At 43.7% G+C, this 23,941-nt stretch overlaps 1 protein-coding gene across 2 annotated transcripts in view; it reads right to left on the reverse strand.

The window, feature by feature from the left end:
* TLN2 (talin 2) overlaps positions 1-22,510 on the reverse strand; it is a 155,291-nt gene extending 132,781 nt beyond the window's left edge. For both annotated transcript variants that reach the window (XM_027657566.1, XM_027657565.1), the window contains exons 1-2: positions 22,429-22,510; positions 18,295-18,410 (exon numbers count right to left, since the gene is read on the reverse strand). The gene's annotated coding sequence lies outside the window, so the exon portion shown is untranslated. The remainder of the gene's footprint in view (positions 1-18,294; positions 18,411-22,428) is intronic.
* Positions 22,511-23,941: the final 1,431 nt, after the last annotated feature.

Genomic DNA, 23,941 nt, shown 5'->3' on the forward strand with positions numbered 1-23,941 from the left:
TCTGAGTGTTTGCACTTCAACATCAAGTCAGTATGAACCTCAAGTTAGTACTCAAACAATTAAATGTAACTGATACTAAGAATCAACTGTGTTGGCACAAGAAAGCCACGCCAGTGGAGACAGGAATGTCAGTGGGAGAAGAAAATGAATTCTATTTACATTTAAACGCTCTTGTGCCTGAAAACAGCCTCAAACAAAATATTGGGGAAGCTAAGGTACCATGCCAATCTGCATTAAAAAAAAGGAAAAAAATAAGCTAAAGAAAAAAAATAAAGTCAAAACTCTTGTCATGATGAAGAAACCCTGGTTTTCAGAGCAGGACAGCTGAGGAAGACACCAAGAGATTCTCTCCAAAGGGGGTGTGCAGTTCCCCATCACATTTGAACCACATTTTGACTGAAGTGTTTTCATGCTTCTGCCTCCAGTCATAGTAAATTGAAGTGATGATAAAAAAAAAACATTCTAGCATTTCCCATTTCTCAGTTGTGACAGCACGAAATCCTTGCAACAAAACCAGTTTTTGCTGTTCAGGTGTTTCTCTACAACCTCACTGCAGCAAGACAGGGGTTTGCAATACTGTGGAGTGGCACTCCCAGGAAGGAGCACCTAAGGAATTGCTCAAAACAAACACTTCTTTTTTCAGTGCTCTTGCCAGAACATTTATTTCAGCAACCATTCTCTTCTTTCCATTCCTCTGCAGATAACACCATTTCCTCCAGGGTAGTTGTTCAAATAGGATATTCCCAGTCTTCTCCACTATTTGGAACAACACCACAACACAAAGCAGCAAAGGAACTCAACTAGTCCCCAGGAGCTGCTCTGATCAGGGACCTCAGTGGGCTGAAATAAGAGAGATGAAACAATACATTCAGAAAACACACACTGGGGATGACACACTCTGCATTTGCCCAAATCTTTTCACTGTCTGCCAAAGCTCCAGCTCCAGAGGTGGCCAGAGGGGAACCAGCAAAGAACAAAGGGAACAGAACTTTGAGCATGAAATCAGTGAGGAAATCAGCTGCTCCAGCACTGCAGTTCCTGCAGCCAGCTCAGGCATCTGGGCAGAAATGCCACCCAACAGGACACTCCCTGGGCATTTAGAAAGAATTCTGCTTGGACAACGTGTTTCCAAACTAAGCAACAAAATATACTACAAGCCAAATCTCTCTGTGTATTTGTCATGTACCAGCACTAACAAAACAACTCATGGGAATAATTCACATGCCAAGAACACTGACACGAGGGGAACACCACAGATACATGGTGTCCTGTCAGAGAGCAAAGCTCCCAGCAGCAAACTCCAGACTGTCAAGTTAAATCTAATCACAGTTAGTTACTTTGACTGCTTTACATTCTCCCTCCTCCTGTTGATATAACTTCATAGGTTATGCAGTCAAATATTTTCCCTAAGGCTGTAGGACTGTAAAAAAACTGATACAAACATTTTATTAACAATATTTTCTCCTCCTTTTTACGTTTAATATGCTAAGGGATGCAGGTGAACAATGCAGTTTTAAGGCAGCAGGGCCTAAACTTTGATTACTGATCAGCTACACATACTAAACACTACAGGCTAAGTGCTACAAAATAAATGCCACTTGCTTTGCAAGGCTTCTTAAAGCTCACACAACACCACACTGAGCAGTACCATCTGTCTGTGAGGTGTGGAGAACTTGAAATGACAGTAAAATATTCCCCCATATTGTACCTACTGTTTCCTTCCTGCCAACCCAGGATCTTAGAACGCTGAACAGGTCAACAGGACAGTCTGGCAGCAGCAAGATGAGATGCCAAGTCACATCAGAGGATTGTTTGGGGGGGAGCTAGAAGGAGAAAAACACTTCAAACCTTCTATCTAAACAAAGGGGGAGTGAAAGCAACAGCATGTTGTGACACTGCTCTTGAGAACAATAGACACCAAGGGGAAGGACAGAAAAACTCCAACAACTGGAGGTGTGGCAGCAAAGCCAGCCCTGCTGCAGGGCTGCACAGGGAGGTTCACAACAAACCAGGGCAGCTCAGATTGCAGAGCTGAGCTGCACTGACCTGACAGCAGCAACTGCTCTCCAAACACACAGGAGCTACAGCAAACTCCAGTGTTTGATCAGTGCTCCCACGAGAGCTTGTGCTGGAGGAAAAGGAAACTGTTGAGAGATTTGCAGCATCACTATTTCTATCACCCAGCACTTGTTGGTTAAATTGGATAGACAAGCTATCTTAATTTAAGATATCTGTGATAAAATACCACGGCAAACCAGTGACTCTTCAAGCATCTAGTTGTCCGTGAATCCAGTTTCTCTTTAAATGCCAAAGTCATTTGCCCAAACTGACATCTGTGAACCTGAAGGGCACAGTCTGAGGCTGTCAAAAATTACAGTATTTTGGTCAAATCCTAACAGAGTACCTTTAGTACCATGTTTTACATATTTCTGAAAATCCCACATTTTATTCTCATGCAACTCATCCATTCAACATTGGCATATTTGGGGTAAAACATCTCATAGCAAACTAAGCAAAAAAAAAATTACACTAGAGCCAGTAAAGGAGTGAATATTGCAACCCAAAACAAAGATTTTCAGTCTACATGAATGTTAGAACACTGGTGCTAAAATGTTAATCTGGGAAGAAATGCACCATCTACAACTGAAGTGCTTCTTCATGAGCCTCCTCTCCCTTTCAAATCACTAAAATTCACATTACATGAGTCTAACAAATAAGTTCTCCTATTTTAATACTTGCCCTTGGAATGTTCAACGTGCTCACAAAACTAATTACAATGTTTAAACAGAACTTAGAAGCTGCTGATGGTGTTATCCAGTGATGCAAACACACAACATAGACACACAAATACACAGTGTACCTTTTACTTCTGACTGGTTTCATTACTCCCAACCTCCGTAATGAACATGCTACTCCATTATGCTCTTAGAGGTTCCAAGGATTAGTTTACAAGTGGTTAGCTTTCCACAAAAAAAAAAAAAATATATATCCAGGAAATGAAGTCATTTGTTGTTCTTGAAACTACAGCAGCCTTCATTGCCATTCACTGGAGCACTGCTGCTCATCTGTGCAGTAACACTGCATTAAAAATACAACATTTTCAAGAGACATCAGAAATTCAGGGCATGAGCACCTGCCTTCTTGCCCTCCAATGGAGAAGGGGATCAGTGTTTGCTATTCTACACCTACTCAGGGTAACGTACAAAACTTATCAAAAGTAATGCACAATATTAGATTTTTTTCCCTTTGATTAAAAAAACCCACTGAAACAGTTTTTCTTCAGTTTTAGGGCTCAGTAGAAGGAGGTACTTCATAAACATGTACAGGCATGTTTTAAGTCATTTCATCTCAAGGGTTTACAGATAAGGGCAATGATAATTTTATTGAAGAAAACTGAAGGCATGCCAGAAATGATTGGGGATCCAATCCAAACCTGTACTGTAATCTATTCTTAGGTAACTTCCTTACCTAAAGTCCTTACTGGAATCACCAGACAGAACCTTACTTCATTTCTACAGCCCAGTTACACGCTGTTGGCCTGTCAGAGTCATCAGTGAAACAGGACTTCAGGACATCAAATGTTGAATTCTGAGGCCTCAGCAGTACAAGTGTAACACTTCAGCAATTCAGAGGATGAGAACTTTGGAGAACACAGCACAGCCAGCACTGCTGGAGCACTGGGTGAACTCTCTGCACTCTTGGGGATTATTTACAAGACCATCCCTAAATGATCTCTGTATTCCATGATCTCAGTATTTTTAAGATACAGAATGCAGTATTATGCTACAAAACTCCACAATGAATATTTAGAGATGCCTTCTGTGTTCGTAGTGCCCACCACAGATCTGGGAACAGCAAGGACTTGCAGTCTTTCTGCACTTAAATATTAGCAGCAGGCTCTGAACTGTGCTGAAAGATTATTCAGATGCTTTTCTATGGCATTTGGGTTGATGTCCAAGTTCTTACAGTCCTACTGCTCAGACCCAGCTTTCGAATGGTTACATATTCAGAGCAAGAAAACATTGCCAAGGTACTGAATGTCCATAAGCCAGTCACTCAAAAATCCTTAGATCAGTCTCACTGAAGTACATACAGATGGAGAGCACAAAACTGATTTCATTTACATGCAGCTGAGTTAATTACACTCCACATGTCTTCCCAGACTGATACTTATACAAATAGTCTGACCCGTTGCTGTTTTCTTCAATAATAAAAATAAAAAAAAAATAGCTGATGGTGGTTAATACCTCTAAATTTTATGACATAAATTAATGCCAAATTCTCCTTGTCTCAAGAGCTGAGCATTGAAAAAACCACAACTGTCTCTGAATCTCAACAACTGAAAGTACAACCACCACTCATAACCTACTTGTGTCAATCACAGAGAGGCTGAACCAGGGAAATGTGGTTTGTCTGACATGGAAAGGATTGACATGAGCCTATGCCCAACTCATGTTTTTCACACAAATTCGACCTTCTCCCCCAGTTTTGTTGTCTTGACTTGGGAAATGACATAAATCTACTGCCAAAGTCAAATCGATTTAATCAGTGCTTTAATTAAGTCAGAAGCCAAGCTTAGCTTCCTTTTCCTTTCAAAACTAAGTTATAGTGATGTACAAAATAATAGTGCATCACTAATTCTGCTCTTCCTTACACATAACAGATATTTTTACACTGTTAAAGGAGCTGGTTTTTCATCCAATCCATGAGAAACCACTGAATTAGGAACCACACTGTCCCAGTGGCACTACTTTCAAGATCAAGGATCAACCATATGATGGCATTTTAAATGATCAAGGGCTTCCTCCCAACACACCAGCATCCCCTGCACTGCAAAGCTGGAGATAAAACCAGTCTGACTTACAGGTGGAGCTGCAAACTGGACATCAGGATAAACCTGCATTTGACCAAAGATGTATTTTTAATAAGAAAACTGATCAGCTAGTGAGCTCACAATATAGGTTATTAAATGGTTGAGAAGACTCAGCACTTCTAATATTAAATTAGGGTGTATTTTTACTAACACTTTATATAAAAGATCTTTAAAAAACTGTTGAAATGCTGCCTTAAAGAAAGAACACACACCAAAACATTACTAAGTTACTTTACCATGTATTTCGAGTGCTGTGCTTCCATAATAGCTACAGTACAAGAACCAGAGCCTTAAAAGAGAAAACCTTGTGAACAAAGAAATTATGTCATCCTTTCAAGCCATCATATGCACAAGTTTTATTTTCTTCACATATTTCAGTAGTGTTTCACCATTAGCAGCTTCTCATGATTCAACAGAGCCCAAAATGATGCATGAGGGACACAAAATAGCACATGGGTACTGCTTCAGTACATGTTATGGCATCTCTAATTGCACTAATTAAAAAAAAAAAATTAAAAAGAAAAAAAAAGCATTTGTATCCCAGCAACTTTCCCTGCTCCTGAGCTCAAGTGCACAGTTTTTGGCACGTGACTGGATTTGTTGCAGCAAGTCAAAGTGCACTGTAAGACGTGGCTTCAACCAAAATAGCCAGCCATGAATGGGGCCTGGCAGCAGGGGAATCCCCTTCCTTTGCACTGCTATTTATAACTGAAGGCAAGTAAGGTCATTTCCAACTCAACACGTGGCTCTTAAAGCAACTTTTTGTGCAGGGAAGGGGGAAAAAATGAAAGGTACAAGTATTCCAAACACAGCACTCTAAGGAAGGCACTGGAAAGCTTCATCAGCCAGCAAGACACGTTTTGACCATTTCTACAACACAAAATAATCAAAGTCAACGTCTAGTGTCCTGTGTGTAACTTATTTTAATGCCAAACACAGCAAACTTGGAACTATCTGGCAGTGAAATGAGCAGTAAACAAGGAAAACTAATATTAGCTTTTCCACAGCTCTCAGCTGAGGGAAAGGATAGATTTTGCATCGGTTGGACTCATCTGAAAATCTGTTTTGTCTGCAAGTGTGCTCCATGAAACAGAGTTCAACCTTTGGAAACAACTTCTTTCAAATGGAATCTCCATCTTCTAGCTCAACCCAAAAAGAGTGTGCAAGATGAAGTACACTGTTATTTGCTTCCCCACAACAAACATACCAAAGCACACAGTTGATTGAGACTCTTGTCTCACCGTCAGGCAGAATCCATCCTAACATTGTCCAACTGATTTAAATTTAAAATAATGACCATAAGAATGCTTTTCATTTTGAAGGCTGAGGAGAGCAACACTGGAAGTCAACTAAGTCTTCTGTCAATACACTGCCCAACTGTTTTTCTGCCCCATCTCCATCAAGCAGATGGATATTGTACCACAGTCCATTTATGCTCCTATTTGGCAGAAAAACTGCTGGGTGGTCAGCACTGCAGTCAATCACATCAGGAAGCTGGTTTGTAGATGGTTCTGCACACAGGAGACTGGTCAGGAATTCTTCCCAACCACAACAACCAGCAGAGTTCTGCACTGTCTTTGATCACCTGGAGCAGGAAGCAGTCTCTGGAACCCTGTTTACCACAGTCCTTCCCACAGAGCACTGAGCAGAACTCTGTTCTTGAAAGTTGGCACAAAAAGTTTCACTCCCTCTGGTAAGAGGTTATCACAAACTGTTACCAACAACAAATCAATACAACTTCCTTTGAAATGAAACAGAAGAAAAAAACCCTGAAATTATACTGCTCATGAGATTGCCTTTAAAACATAGCTCAAAAAGTGGAGCTCAGGTTAAGGGACCATGAAGATTTACTAGTTGAACTGACATTCTCTTGGGGAGGAGCTAATATTCCCCAACTCTTTCAAAAACTGCATTTGAGAAAAAGATGCCAAGTCAGAGCCATTCACCCAACATCAGCAACTCCAGCTTCCCCACCCTTCCTGTGTGCCCCCCACACTCCAGGGGTTACATCCACAGCAAGGTCACATCCCTCACTAGTCTGAAAACCCTAAAACCCTCCCCTTAATGTGATGGTGTGACAGCAGCATTTATGCAAGATTCAATAAACCTCAACCCCTGAGTAAAACCCTTCCCACAGAATATACAATCTGAGAAGAAAACACTATTATTAATTGTTCCATGTGGATGATGCACTTGGTGATGCTGGAATAACTTGGTAATGAGCATTTCTTACAGAGATTTGGAATGAGATATTTGTGGCCAAACACATCCCACATTTAAAAACAAGGGCTGTATTTAGTGTCAGCACCAGGCAACTGGAAAAGGTGTTCCCTCTGAAGAGCAGCTAAGGAGGCACCAAAGAAAAGCAAGTGTCTGTCCTGTGATCTGACAACCCTTCAAACAAACAACTGCTTCTTACAGAGGCCAAGGGGTAACTGGGCACAGGAAATTTTCATGGTATTCATCCAAAGTATTGAAACCCAAACCTCATTAGAGAGACAGGCTTTTCCAAAGTCTTAATTTTAATAAAATAGGATTGGCTCTTACAAGATAGAAACACAGGACACTAATTGCAGCAGTGCACAGAACAATGGGGGATTGCTATGAAGGTATTCACCTTCCAAGGAATGACCCCTTTACTGTCACAGGCTGTACTCCAACATGCAGCTATCAAGGATTTCAGGAGTTCTTAACACAGCAGAAGTTTGGGGGGAAAATGGCACAAATTTAACAAATACAACAACCAAAACTGAAGCAGCTTCTTTGTGAATTTTGGGATAAACAGTAACAGGGCATAACTGACGGGGTCAGTCACAACACTTTGAGTACAAAAAGAGAAATATATCCACAGGTAAAACAGAACATTTTTAACCTTTCCTGAATTGCTGACTCTCCCAAGACAAGGTATCATCAGGTGTGTAACCTAGTTCAGAAACATGGGGTTTGCTTTTTAATATTTACTGTTACAGACACCACCTCACTCATCAAGGAAAAACGTGTTCTTTCATTATCAAAAATAACTAAATTTGTCACTGGAAATTCATTCACTGAAACAATGATTTCCACATTATTATACCAGTACCTTGGACAGCCAGTTTATGAAGAACAGGCATAATAGGTTCCTATTCTAAAATACAGTATTAAATACAACAAATTGTTCACCTACACTGTTTGTCTACTTTTACCATGCTAAATAATAATTTTAGAAAAAAAAATGTGGCTACATTTTAATCATTATTTTGATTAATTTCTGTTCAGTGATACTATAAACACCACTGGATTCTGATTATCAGCTGTACAGGAAACAAAATCTCTACAACAGTAAGGTTGGGCATGTCCTTGGTTGACTGTGCACAAGCAACATCTATCAGTCAGCCAGACCTGCAATTGGCCACGTCTGGCAGCTGATAGCTTTTTAAATAATGTAAAAATTGGAATATATTAGGTTTCCTGAAAAAAATACGTACATTTTCAGATTAAGAAAAGACTTTTCCCACTGTTAACACTGGTGTGCAAAATCTGCTCTCCGAGTTTCTCAAGTAGCATCAGAATACAGCAGCTGAGATTTGTTACTGCCATCCTGTTCAGTGAGGATATGAAGGATTGCTGGAGAATGGGATGAGAAAGAAGGGATGGAGGGATGCAAGGCTTAATAAAGCTTCCAACTCGAGCTGTAGGTCAAAATATGCCTTCAAAGTCTGTGTTTCAAATTAAATTTTCAACTCCAAACACATCTGGGCTCAGGAACCTGATTTGCTGTGACACACACAGAGTAACATTCCCCTGCCCATGAAGGTCTGTGCCTCCACCTTTGGCAGAGCAATTCCAGGCCTGCAGTGCTGCTGAGAAGGGTGAAATCCTAAAGCCCTGATGGCTCAGCCAACCCCACAGATGCAGTGTAAGGATAAAATCGTTCCCCCGGGCTCTCCCTGGACACTGCACTGTTTGTGGCTGAGGAATCACACCAGCCCTGCCCACGTGGCCACCCAGCTCTGACCCCCAAAATGCCAGAGCCCACAGATGGGCCATGTGCTGTGTGAGGATGAAGCACCAGGGGATGGGAGAACTCAGCCTTGAACCATCAAACCCGCTTTTCTCCAGGGGAGGATGCAGAAATGAACAGTGGATGCCAATAATTCACTGATACTGGGTATGTTACATCATCATTCCATGTCAGAGAATGCTACAAAAATAGTTCAGATTCCAATTCAGGGTCTGACACTTCATCAGCTTCAGCAAAAGACTGGTCCTTGTCTCTGACTTACAGAAACCATGTTAAAGCATTCAAAACCAACACCATGTACTCCTGAATCCTTTATGTATCCTTACAAAGTCAAACAAACCACCTTGAAGTCAGATTACTTCCATTCTTCAAAACAAATGTGTATTTATTCTTTCTGACGGTCAGCACTAAATAAGTGGATTTATTTTGATGTGAGAGCTGAATTAGAGTAAGCAATCATCTGCCAAGGCCACAGGCTGTGTTGGTACCCATTTAGGCAGATTGGACACATCATATATGTGTTTATTTTACACACACATCCCCCTGAACCATTACTCTCATGCCCACAGATCTCAGCAGTGCTCCAGTGACTCTGACTCTGAGAATAACTAACTGAAGATCTGTGTTCAGCAGAAGATACCAGAAAGCATAATTTCACCATCTCATTAATAACTTACATTGTCTGCAAGTGTAGTAACTGTCAGGCAGCAAGGTTATTCTTCTGACACTTTCTGGAGGCAGCCCAAAGTACTATTTACAAATTGCTTTTGAAGTAATTTCATAAGTGTAATTCCTATCCATGAACCTCCTCAAAAAACAACAGAAAACCCTTCTTTACTTGAATACTATCGTAGTGTCTCTCTGTTATAATTACCAAACCACATTTTATGTTCTATATTGTATGCAGATTTCCACACTGCCTGAAGAAACACTTCCTTAAGCTGTGAGCTTAAACCACAGAGCCTGGAGGTAACCAAGGGCCCCGGGGAGCCAAATACATTTTCCTTCATTTTCAGGACCCCACAGTCACCATGGAGACCTAAACAATCTCTCTCTATTTTGCATTTCCAGCTCATGGATTTGTTAACAGCACCTTAACCTTAAAAAACACTAAGTGCAGCCAAAGCAGTTACACAGGTATCTCAGTGGGGCAAGAACCTGAAACAACAGCTCACAAAATGTAACCACCCGGTTCAATGAGAGGTTTTCAACAGTAACACACACCCCACACAGAGCTAGAAGTGGGCAAATCTCTTCCTGCCTCCAGTTTGTTTTATTTAGGACTAACCTCAGTTCCTGTGTATTTGGAATCTTTAAAGAGCAGACACTAAAGCAGGACAACACAATCTGCCTGGGAAAAGGAGAGCATCTGGGAAAACAAGATTTTTTTTCCGATTCAAGGATTTCAAAGCTGAGCTACTGGGAAGCTCATTTTCTCCACTACCTGGTAAGCACTGCCTTTTGCCTATACATTATGCTCCTTTGCTCAGTTGCAGGAAACAATATTGCAAGACTTGCCCCCAAACAAGCCATTTGGAAACCACAACTACCTGTGCAAACAAACTGAAATTAAGCTGCAGCACCCTGCAGACTTTTCCATAAAATCTCAGAACTGTTTAACACATCAGCTTATTTCTTCCAGCTCAAAAAAAAAAAAAAAAAAAAAAAAAAAAAAAATCAAACTCTTCTAACATAAATACTGGTTTCAAGGGCTTCAGTTGCTTATTCATTCCACTGGTAAGACACAGCACTGTACCACTCATTTGCAGGGTAACACTGAGAGAACCTTTAGCACTCTCAGTCTTTATCCCCCTTGAGTGAGGCAGCAGCCACTGTATATTGGACAGGTCATTTAAAGCTTTGCATGACAGAGAAGTATTCTTTGACAAAGCAGGTATTATTCTCCAAACCCTCCTGAGGGTTTATACAAAGGATCTTGATAGGGAGCTTTAGAAGGACCGTCCTGGTTCATGTATCCCACTGCAAGAGGGATGGGCAGCTTTTCCCTTCCGTGTGCAAAAAAAGCCTTTTCAAGAGGTGTGTCCAAATATGCCACAACCCCAACACACCCAGCCACACAAACTGCAGTCTGGAGCCATCCATGTGCTCCCACACCAGGCTTCAATCTGAGAGCAGTGCTTGTTGATGGTGTCTTTGATCCCTACTTTGTTTCTTGAACAAGCAAACAAGCCTTCAATAGAAACAAAGGGATGCTGGAACTGCACAAGTTCTTCAAATCCCCTCTTCAGTTAACTATCAGTCAGGATTTGTCTTCCACATGTCCCTGGAGCTCTTGTGCTGAACAGTTTCCTTGCTAACAACCCCTTGCATTTCTAGACTATGGGACTGGCACCAGCACTCGAGTTTGATTGCATTGTTCCCAGGACACCCACTATGGAACCAGGGTATGCCCAAAATAACCCAGATCCACCTGTTCACCTTCTTCACCGAGACTCATCATTTTCATTTTTTTCCTGCAAATACTTCAGTTTGGGCTCTTTTTGCAGCAGGTGCTTTGTGAAGAAGGAGCTGGTTCCATGCAAGCAGTTCCCTGCACGGAACAAAAACTGCCAGAGAGAAGCCCAGACCCCTGGGTCTGTCCTACTTGCTGCAGCTCCTCTGCCCCACGTGCAGCTGCTTCGCTACCAAATAGTCACCAATACACTCACACTGACCAAAATATAATTGCCAACCAACCCTGTCCAAACCCTGCATTCCACTACCTACTAACAGACACTCATAACCTCAGGCAAGCCTGATTATACAAATACTAGGCTTTCATTAGCTTATCACTTATAAAGGAGCATTTTCCTATTGCTTAGTTGAATATCCCCTGTATGTTGTCAGAAGAAAGCTTTTCTAATTCTAAGCTACTTGGAGATATGTTAAGTATGAGTTGCTCAGATCTCAACTCCCAACAAGCACAAGTATTTCAAGCATCTGTAGACTGACCAGGAAGAAAGAAAATCAACTTCTACTAAACACTAGAGGCCCAAAAGGAAGATAAATCTCACTTGCACAAGTCTCCAGAATCCTGATTCACTTGTCACCTGTCACGGGAGAGTTACGTGCCACAGAATACATAAGAAAAATATTCCAAATAAAAGAAAGATAAATTTGAGAGTTCTTACAGGACAACTCCACTTCAGAAGGGAAAAAAAAAAAAATCTATTTAAGATACTGGACACAAGTGCTGGTCCAAGATACAACTGTTCTGTAAGGTCTGTTTCCGTGATGAGATGGCTGCTTTCTGTATCTGGTCATAGTAATACAAAGACTATTTCACAGGCAGTAACATAGTTTTAGTTTAAATAATTAAAGGTAAACATTAAACAAGAAATTTGACATGCATATCATCCAGAAAAAAACAAGCAGTCAATACACACTACTGGAAATCTTCAGTCTTTACAAAGTTGTAACTACAGTTTGTTTGTTTGGGGTTTTTTAATGCTTTGTTCATTTTTCCTCTTATTCTATTGTTTTCTGTCTTCATTTTATATTTCCTCCTTTGGTTTTAAGTGCCTTGCAAACAAATTTCAAAAACCAACTCCCAGCTTTATCCTTTTTACCCCGAGGACCATTATCTGCAATCCCACCTTGCTTTTGCATCTTCTTCAGGGGCTAAAATTTGGACTTCAGTCCTTCCAACTCACAGGGCAGCCACAGAGAGATGAGCTGTACATGAACAGATACCCTTTTTGGGTGGGTACCAAGGCAGAACTGGTGCCTGATAGCAGATGTTTAGCAGGTACATGGAATTTATCTGCTGTAGCCTGAGGCAGGATGAGAACTACACTGTGCTGGCTGCTAAACAAACTGCAAGAATTGCTGTCCCTTCTTACAAGCTCCAGATGGAAAAAAACCAAACCAAACCAAAAACCAAACAAAACTCCAATTATTTAGGAATGCTTATTTCTAAAAGTTTAATTGGTAGGACCCAAGGCCACACTGCACAAAGACATGCCTCTAAAAATTTGCATGCTGTCACAATACCCTATTTTAAAGTACCATAACATGAGGCAAGGGAAGACAAGGAATTTTAACCAGGGAAATGCACCAATGTTTTAGGGTTCTCTAGAATTGCAATCCTGCTAAAATCACCTCTGATTCTACAGACTCTGAAGTGTTATTATGGGAGATACACAGATGCCATGACAGATCTTGCTTTTGCTTCAAAATCCATGTGCAACAACTCACTTCCTATTCCCAGTACAAGCTCCCTGTCACACACATTATGAGGCAAAATCAACAATCTAATCAGATCTGACAAAAAGTCGGTCAAAGAAAAAATAAAGTGAAATTATGAAGATGACTATTTGAAATATGGATTTATATCTGTCACCATTAATGATGAGCCTCCCCCTAAGTGCACACTGTACCTTGACATATTAGATAATGATAACATGAAGCTGTCATGATTAGCAAGACATTTAAAAATTAGGCACCCAGAAGGTGAGGAAAAATCTCTACAATTTCTTCACCACTGGTTTTAAGCCATGGCAAATAAAAGTCTCTTTTAAGGTTCCTTACTTTATAGCAAAAGACACAAAGGCATAAACCATCAGAGAAGGGTTTGGGCTTCCTGCAGCAGTAAAATATGGCTGAAATAACACATGGAAAACAATATGCCATTCCTCTGTCAGCAAATCCTGCTGGAAGACTCATAGAAAACAGCTGAAGATTTGAAGAAATGAGTATTAGAACAGCTTATGGACCGTGGGAGGTTTGCTGTGCTGCTGGCTGCATGTACAGATGTTTCTAACAAGTCTCAGCTTCCAGTAAATGCTGCATTGTTTCAGTGATGAACTGGGAACTCCTCTGAATAGCTACAGGAAAGATGTATCTGAGTAGACTCCACATATTCTCCACAGTAAATTACTTCTTTGATAGAAACAGTGTTTTATGGGGAAACTCTGCAAGTGTACACTCCTGTGGTTCTATCTGGAAACTCCACCCTGCAATCCTTTTATTTTTCTATTCCAGTTAAAGCAGCCCCTCCATCACCACAGGAAATTCTTCCACTGTATCATTCACAGGCAAACTGATGCAGCAACACTGGAGCCCAAAGCGCTGCAGGATGTCATTGATTATATAAGTTTATAAAAATAAGATCTTTAAATAGTAGCACCTTTACAATACCTTGTAACGAGATGGGGAGTGACCATGAAATTCATATTCTCACACTGAGTTTTGCTAGTTACCTTGTGGCAAAGTGCTTAAAAGAGTCATCAGATTTAACCCATGATGTGTTTTTTCCACTAACACAACTGTTGCAAATTTGCTGATCTTTTCTGTGATGACAGCTGGCTGTCAGTAGTATACTGTCTATCAAATATTTTCAAATAAATACACAAGGTGAAGCTGATGTTTTAACAGTGAAGAACAAAAGTAATTGTTTTTCAAAAGAAACTCGTTCTACAGAGACTGTTTCGAAAACTGATACTTGGAAATGTTTCCACTGCTGGGTGATCTTGGTGAAAATTAAAACTTCACCTATAAAAACCTCTGAAAGCTGTACATAATTTCCTAACCTTTAAAATATATATATTTTTAAAAAATCTTCCAAAAGAAGAGTTTCAGGAGAAGAAAAGAAAGCAACATCTTCCCTTTAGCCTGTAAGAACAACTGATTGACATTAGGGAAGATGGAAATTTATTAGATGAATTCCAAGAAAAGCCTTTTCATAGTTAGTGCATGAGAGTGGAAAATTAGTCTCATGATTTAGTAAGCACAACCAACAATGCACTTCTCTCCCTTGGATCTGTGGTCATTAAAACAAAGTATTGAAATAAACTGAACTTAGAACCAGCTACTCAGTGGCTGTATCCAAGTGATAAACCAACATTTAAAAAAATAGTGAGGCATATTCAATCACAGAGCTCTCACTGAATGATTCCTTAATGAGAGAGAAGAAGGGGTTTGTTAAAAAATAAAACAAATTTTCTGAAGTCCTTTCTTAATTTCTATTTCTTGTGTATGCCCTATATTTATGCAGTAGTATATGTGTATAATTTATAAACAATATACATAGTTTGGGAGTGTGTGCTCACAAAGCTTTTACTGATAAAGGTGTGAGATAAGAAAAATCTTCAGAAATCACTGCCTTAAATGAAAACCTGGCAGGCTGGCAACACTATCCCAGAGAAATTAATGCAATGGCTGATTGTGTGAAGATCCACACGGAACACAGTGTTTTGGTTTTAGTTTTCAACAAAAAATAACAGGGGTTTTTTTTTGCCCTCATAGGCAGATGGCATTTGTAACGCTTCAAACTGCAATTCATGTTTGAAAAGGAATGATAATGGCATTAGGCAGGAACACACTGTTCCTGCACAGACATTCACAGTCATTACCCAGTCACTCTCACAGCCTGGCCTTACAGTGGCCTGCTTGGATCCCCAGGGCACCTCTACTCTTCTAACTCCCTTGGCACACTCCCTTTATCTGCGTTAAACAATCTCCAGCAACTGCTGCATAAGCAGTTTACCTTAACCACACACTTGTACCACAATCAAGGTATTTTTCTGCCTCCTGTCTTTGCCACCAAAACCCTGCCATTCCCTTGGGAGTGCTCTTATAAAGTCAGCTGAAGTTCTGTCACGAAAACTTTTAGAACACATTCTCTGCCCAGGCCCCTCCCAATATTTGAATGCTTTGTCTTGTGGGATTTCTTACAGAAAAGCAAGTGCCTTGTGAAACTTAAATCCCATTGTTTCTTATTTACTATTACTTGCTTTTTTTGTTAGGCAGAATGGATTAAAATCTGGTTGGCACCTGGACCACCACAGCAATTAATACAAACAGGCTGCTGAAAGCCTTTGCTTTCACGAAGTATGCAAGAAGTAAAGAAGTAGAACTTCAAGAGCACTTTTCAACGAGAAGTCACCTGAGAACAAGAAACACTTCCTTAAATCTTCTCATAGAGTAATTTCAACCAATAAATATTTGCAGTAGAGCTCAGGCTTCCATCAGCTGTTGGGATGGATGGGCCTTGCTGCAAACCAGGCAGCAGCAAAGCAGTTGTTAGGACAGCAAAAGTGATACTCTCTCCTTCCCCCCTCAAAAATAGTACCAAGAAATTTGCACACTTGAGCTTTCTAAATGTACTTGCAACTAGGTGGTCACCTACTGACTACAACTGGTCTCTTCCTCAAGCTCACCAAGTTTCCATTTATTATTTCCCATGGTACTGGAAGGGTTTGTGTTGGTGTTGGATGGTTTGCTGCGACCGCTACAAGAGGGTTTTTCAAGACTGGACTGTTTTCTTCCAGGAACAGTTCCACAGCAGTGGGACAGCTCCCTGTAAGAGTTAAGGATCTGCTTGTTCTGGTGGCCATTCTAAGCAAAACAATAGGCAGGGTACAAAAGGAGAGGGGAAAAGCTTTAAGTGTCCCACAGCCATGGGATGCAGGTAGCACCACTAACAGACTGTCCTCCTGCTCCAGGAAAGGTTTGGCTTTTTCAGCCTGGCCTTTGCTTTCTTGGCTCTCCAAGGACAGAGAGAGAACCAAATTCCCCTCACTCATACAGCACCTGTGAACTCTCTGAACTACCCCTTACACATCCATGTCCTCCACACACAGAGGCCTCAGACAAGACTCGTCAGATCCACTGGAACCCCCCTTGGCTCCATGTCTGGATTTGTTCGGTGTTTAATCCAGTCTGGTCTGTCCAACCTCACCAGGTAAAGTTAACTATCCCTTCTTCAGAGGTTTCAGTCTTCTGTACATTCAGTAACACCTCTCAGAGTGCAGTGAACAGCCTAACCCAGCACCAACCAGGCTGATCCAGATCTCACTCACAACTGCAAACGCAGTCACAGAATTTTCTATAAATTAAAAACCCCAAGTATTTTCCAGGTTTGGTACACACTACAGGATCTTGGGTTCTTGCTTGGGGTCTGTACATCCTCAGCTCTCAAACAAAACATTTCCAAGGAGTACTTTAAACATCACAAGAGACTGACCTCAGTTCCCACAGCCTTTGCTTTTTTAAACTGAAGCTGGACATTTACCTGTTCCTCCCTGTATCAGGGCCTTGAGTGATACCCTGACCCAGGAGATGTGCCACTGGTTCCTTCTGCTTGCCCCTGATTCTGGCTGTGCAGTAGTGGCTCCTGCTTGATCCTTTCCCCAGGGAGTTCAGACAATCCCTTGTCAAAAGATGTTTCCTTACACCACAACAAAAATTCATCTAAGAAAATCTTTCAGTCAAAAATGAGAGGGAACTACAAGAATTACAAAAAACAAGAAATAACAGGAGTTACAGAACTTGCAAGCTACAGGAATTCAGTTTGGGCTTCCTGATTTCATTTATAGGTTCATTGCTAAATTTTGATTCTGTCCTGGTATCTAAACATTTTTATCATGTCTAAGGATTACGTCCCTCAGTTACCATCACATTCCTGACACAATCCCTCCCTCTAGGTTACCACAGGTCTTGTCTTCAACAGGCACCATCACTTCTGTCAGACACTGCTGACCTGCCTTCCCTGCTTCCATTTTTTCTGCCAAGTCCCACCTCACAGTTTGTTACACAGCACTTGGCACATGTAAATTCAACAAAGGTAAAAGGTACTTGCCATAAATTACTTTAAGACCAATTAATGTTTCCAGATGCACAAATTCAAGCCAGCAAGTTTTGGAACTGTTTTATGCTTATATTTATGGCATCTAAACACAAACTTTAAATCTCACATTCCAGAAAAATCAGTACTTTCCTCCTAGTACATAGCACCACTATAACCAAACTATAGTACAAGCTGGACTTGAGGTAGCTGAGACAAAGGGTTATTTGCCACATTACAGATACCAACTCCCAAGAAAGGTAGAGAGAGATCATTATAAGAAAACAAACAAGAATATGTAATAAGAAAGGCATTACAAAACTCTGAAGACCTGAAGACAATACCACTGTTAAAGAGGTTCTCACACCACACCAAATACTTCAGCAAAGCACTAAACACTTTGATACACTAGAGCAACAAATCTCTACCACAGCTGACAAATGTAAATTGTTATTCAACTCGAAAAAGTCATCAGTCCATGTAGTACCATTGATTCTTTATCACCTCAATTGTTATTTGCTGTGATTTAGAAGACTGAGAGCCTCCTGCTTACTCCTGGGTTATATGTCACTTTTTCACAGAAATAAGAAATCTCAGCCTTACCAAAGTTGCCAGAAAGGCACAAGGATCATTTCAAATTCACTTCAGCTCACACTTTCTCCCTGCTGCCCAAACACAGAAAGATGAGCTACCTACTGAGAATGAAAGGAAGGCAGCTTCAAGTGCCAGCCCGGCCCAGCTTGGCAGAAATTCAACTGGTTGCTGCCAAGTCAAGGGACTACAAGTCAGTCAGCACTGCAATACTGTAAAGATATTTTAAGACAAGACTTACTGTTGTGCAGTCACCCTCACCTTGTGGAGTCAGTCAGTGCATTTTCCAGCCTTTTGGAGACGCTTGAGAGTAAAAAGGCGCCGGAGCTTTGAGAATCGAGGGGGTGGATCTCTGGGGATGAAATCCCAGCTTGCAACTGGAAGTGGAAAATATCAAAATGTTATCACAATTGCCTCAAGTATGCAGGCTAATTCAAACTCAACTCCAAGATAAGCACATGTGCACACAGCACAGCCGGGAAAATGGTTCTCTGACGCTGCTGTGAAATGGGTTTTCAGCAGCATTAGCAGGGACAGAAACCTTGAAAATTCATTGTGCACACTCACAGGTCTGGTGTCAGAACTACCCACAGGCTCCTCACCACCTTCTCATCCCCAAACCCATCAGTCTCACTCCAAAGGCACAACTTCCCTGTGCCCAGAGACAAAAGGCCCCGATTCTCCAAACTCTGATCAGACACAGGGTTCCACAGCACCCTGTGGGTCAGCCTGACACATCTAAGGAGCTTGGGCTATTTTCAAGGCATTCTGCTTGGAAAAGGAATGGATTGTTTAATCACAATAAAAATAAAGCACACAAGAGCTTAAGGCACGACATGATGTCCATAATCATAATCTCATCCACGGAGTTGCAAAAGCCTAGATTATTCTGCTTAATATAGCCTCTGGAACTTGGAAGCCAAACTGCTCTGAAAAAAACCCTCTGCTTTATCATTTGTACCTCCCTTGTCCCCAAAAATTCTTCAGTTCAATATAATTTATATTCTTAGAATCATATGTGGTCAAAAGCAGAAGCGCAGAGGTAAAAATCTGCATTTTCCTTCAGGTACCAACAGACAGGACAATCTGAAACTGCAATTTCCAGCTCCGTCCCAGTAACATTTGTCCCAACTCACACTACAATCCAAATGCAAACAAATGAAACGCAATAATCCCTTATTAAGACATCCTCCCCCCATTTGCAACAACACCCAACCATTCTGCTTGCTGTTCTCAATTTGCATCAGCATTCTATTGTCTGCAGAAACATGCATAAGCAGACTTGCCAAACCTCTTAAAGATTCAAAGGCTGGGAAAAGAAAAGAATTTCTGAAAGCTGGATACAGTGGTCTGTAAACACATTCACACTTCTTTCCTAATTACAGCCTGGTGCAAAGGCAGCATCTGAGAAAGGCTTCTTAGCAAGAAACTCCGCATATTAAAAAAAAAACAATCAAGATGTCCACACATCTGGCAGTTTACCAACTACCTCTGAGGGTCAGATAGGACTGGGAGCTGAGAATTACCTCAAAATGGTGTTTTCGGAACTAAAATGCTAAAATTATGGACTGGAAGGATGCTTGAGCTCACATTTCAGGAACATAAAACACTGATATCCCAGTTATCTGACACTGCAGTGCCACAAGAAGGAATGGAGGTGGATGTTTGTACTACTGTCTAAATGTGGGGACTAATTAGGCACTGTCATTTTTGCAAGCCACCTAGACTTTGCATGTGCACAAATTTAGTAGATATACATTATACAGGTAAACACATAGAGTGACACCATCTAAACACTAATGCCTCAGAACACCCCTGCTATGTGGAGTCAAATCTTTGTAGAAACAATACCAAATAAGAGAAGGTTTTCACAGCAGAAATTCTAAATCATCATGAAGACTGTGCAGCTCAAGCTATGCCAGACAGCTCTTTCGAGCCTGCTCCTCCCACTCCAAAATAAGACTTGAATCTACTGTAGTGGTGTTTTGTACTATTCAGTTATATTTATAACCATAGATGCATTTCCTAATGTAAGTAGAATTCAGTGATTAGATTAGCTGGCAAATGATGAAAGGAGTCTGAGCAAAACTGTACAACAAACCAAGCTCAGAGTAAAATTACTTAATCCTTTGCAGTTCAAATGCAAGTTCATCTTTCCCAACATCATGTACTCGTAACCAATCTATTCATCACACGAGCACACCATAAACCCTCTCGCCCTCTCAGGCACTACTACAGTGCAATGGCAACGTTTCAAATCAACTTAAATTAGGCTGTACTACATTCCATTACATGATATCATGCAACAGATGTTACTCGAAGAACACACAGGACAATTATTCAGGATAAACTGCTGTAATTTGAATGGTGAAATTAATGGGTATCCTATATGAAATTGTTGTAGTCTTCATCTAGTTTTGTGCTGAGATTCAGAACTTGAACATTGCCTGAGTTTGCAGTAGTTAATCCAGACACTTAGATTGGCAGCCAGAAACAAGAACTATTCTTATCTTACTTAAGCTCAATAATTTTGTTATCAATAGATAAGCCAGAATTCCAGTTAACCCTTTAGTTCTGCAGTGACCAGTGAGTCAGGTGAAGCATTATGAAGCTCAAATGAAATGCACTTCCAAGAGGCAAGAGACACCCCCATCCCTCCTCAGCTGTTTGGTAACCCTCATTCTCCCTTGAAAATGTCATGTTTTGAAAATTAAAGCAGAAAAGGCAGTTCATCCAACTTAACTCTCAGCAAACTTAGCTAACAGCTGTTCTCTTGGAAGAATGGCTGACCATTACCTCAAACAGATATGAAAACTTCTCAAAGACCACAATTTGTAAGGTATTTGTAACTAACACTGGCAGCCTGCACTCATACTTGCAACACACATATAAATAAGTGTTGTTTTACATAAGCAAGAGCAACCTCAGAAATGCATTCTTTGTTTTTATGTCATAAGGACATTGTTCCATAGCTACTGGGCTCTTCTGATGATGCAGAACTCCCCAGCACCTTCAAGTAATGTGCTTCCAAACTCAGGAGTGGCTTTCTGGCTTGAAATTTAATATGGCTCAAACTTGGCTCTAAAATACAGGTCTGCAAAAAAACTTTAAAAATATTTGGAGGGAAGTGGTCAACTGTTTAATCCAACAAGAGGTTTTTTTCAATCAATGAACATTCCCACAATCTTTCTGACCAGGCATCGAAGCAGCATTTTAACACACAAGAAGTAAAGCCTAAAAAAACCCCTGAAATGGCAGGTCAGCAGAACAAAAGCGCCACACAAGGTGAGCACAAAGCCAGCAGAGGCCCCCGTTCCCACCAGGTGTTCCCACGCAGCGGCACCGCACCGGGGCCCCACAGACACCCCAAAGCAAGGCTGTCCCGCACCCCAGCCAGCTGCGGGGGGTACGGGGGAAAGAGGGGTCAGGACACGGCACGGACAGACCCTCTGCAAGCACCGGGCAGGCTGTGCTTTGCTCAGCCCTGGGCACGGAGCCCCGGCGGGCCCTGGACCGGGGCAGGCTCCGGAGCAGCTCGGCCGCCCACCCACCCCCGTGTTTGCTGCGCAGGGGCCGCGTCCTGCCCTCCCTCCCTCCCCTCCCTCCGGGGTGACCCCGCGGGACCGCCCCGCGACCCGCTCCCGGCCCGGGGGGGAGATGCGGACACGGGGAGATGGGTAATACGGATCCACGCGAATGCAGACGCGTCGCGATCGTCCTTGGGAGGTCGTCGCTTCACAGCGTATTGCGAAAAGGGTTCTTTATGCATCGCGGTCGCCAGCAGAGCCCGACAGCGAACAGCCCCGGCAAACCCACCCCGGCCCGGCCACGCGAAGGGAGCGGCCACCCCAGCACCTCCCTCCATCCATCCCAGCCCTGCACGGCACGGGGGAAACGCCGGGGGACCGCGGGATCCCTCGCATCCCAACCCGGCCCCGCTCCCGGCGAAGGGTCGGTGAGCCGGGGCCGCTCCCCGCACGGCTCCCGCACAGCCCCGGGCCGGGCTGCGCTCCCTGGCACCGGCAACTTGTTGGTCGGGCAGCGCTGCCCCGGGCGAGGCTGCGCGGGAGCACCGGGGCTGCAGCTCCCGGAGGCGCGCTGTGCCCGCACCCCGAGCCCCGGACCCCGAGCGCTGCCCGCACCCTCCGAGCGGTGCCCGAGCCCCGCAGCACCGAGCGCTGAAGCTCCGCGGCTCCGAGCGCTGCCCGCACCCTCCGAGCGGTGCCCGCATCCCCCGAGCCCCGCAGCACCGAGCGGTGCCCGCATCCCCCGAGCCCCGCAGCAGCCGCCGCTCAGCCCGCGCCGAGTGTTCCCCCTCCCGGTGCCGGGCAGGGACCGCACGCTCCGTGCGCTGTGCACCGGCGGGGCAGGGCGAGGGTCCCCGCGGGCTCCTACCGGGCACTGCGGCACCGCGGGGCGCCCCAGCCCCGCCGCTCTCCCGCCTCCTCCCCTCCTTCGCCCCGCTCGCCCGTCGCCGCCGCGGCCCCGCCGCTCCCGCAGCCGCCGCGGAGCGGGCTCGGCGCAGACCCCCGCGGGGAGGGCAGGAAGCGCGTCATCACTGCGGGCCGATCGCGCCCTCCGCCCGCCCGCCCGGCGCTGAGGGACCGCGGGACGGAGCCGGGACCGACGGGGGGCTGAGCCCGGCCCCGGCGGGGGGCTGAGCCCGCCTCAGCGGGTACCTGTGCGTGAGGGACGGGCACCTCCGCCGGCCGCCACCCGCACCCGGCCGGGGAGGCAGCGCCGCTCCCGCTCCGCCCGCCCGGCACTGCGGGCACCGGGGGACGGCGGCTCCTCGGGGAGGAGGAGGAGGAGGAGGATGAGCCCGCCCGGCCCCTCGGGCAGCGCTGAGCCCCCCGCGTCCTGCCCCCCGGGCACAGGCTGACACACAGACAGGCACAGCACCGCAGCGCCCGCGGGTTGTGCCGTACGAGGCGTTTACGAGTAACGGGATCAGTCAGGTTGGAAAAGACCTCTGGGATCATCGAGTCCAACCTGTGACCAAACACCACCTTGTCACCCGGATCAGCGCTTCATTAAGCACCTCCAGGGTCGGTGACTCCACCACCCCCCCGGGCAGCCCCTTCCAATATCTACTCACCCTTTCTGTGAAGAAATTCTTCCTCATGTCCAATGTGAACCTTCTCTGGCACAAACTGAGGCCGTTTCCTCTCATCCTGTCGCTGGTTGCCTTGGAAAAGAGACCCCCACCTGGCTCCCCCCTCCTGGCAGGGAGTTGCAGAGAGTGAGGAGGTCTCCCCTGAGCCTCCTCTTCTCCAGGCTGAACAGCCCCAGCTCCCTCATCTGCTCCTCACAGCACTTGTGCTCCAGACCCTTCCCCAGCTCTGTTCCCTTCTCTGGACCTGCTCCAGCCCCTCCATGGCCTTCCTGAGCTGAGGGGCCCAGAGCTGGACACAGCACTGAGGTGTGGCCTCACCAGTGCCCAGCACAGGGGAAGGATCCCCTCCCTGGTCCTGCTGCCACACTGTTCCTGACACAGCCAGGACACAACACCAGCAACAAATGGGCTGCAAAGCAAAGGAGACCCAGGGCTTTCCTTACACCTCTCTGAACTGTTCTACCACTGTTAGATTATGTAAGTGGTTTCCATACCAATATATTGATACCAGCATGAGAAATAGTTACACCTACAGAAATCCCTTACATGAATTAGTGTCATACATACTGAGGCCTCTATCCGTAAAACTGCAGCAGTTAAAAATCATGCAATTAAAGTAATTTAATCTGATTTAGCTGAAGTACTGCCATTAGTATATTTTTTTACTTGTAACCAGCTTAAAGATCTGCCTCAGTCTACAGCTGGTTTTGCTTTCCAGAGTAATTTTGCTGCAACAAATTAACCTTAAGTCTGTAGTTACAAAAACTAACTAGGTTACCTTGTACACCCACC

Source organism: Corapipo altera, unplaced genomic scaffold (assembly GCF_003945725.1).
Source record: "Corapipo altera isolate COAL_440 unplaced genomic scaffold, ASM394572v1 308, whole genome shotgun sequence".
Classification (NCBI taxonomy): Eukaryota; Metazoa; Chordata; class Aves; order Passeriformes; family Pipridae; genus Corapipo; species Corapipo altera.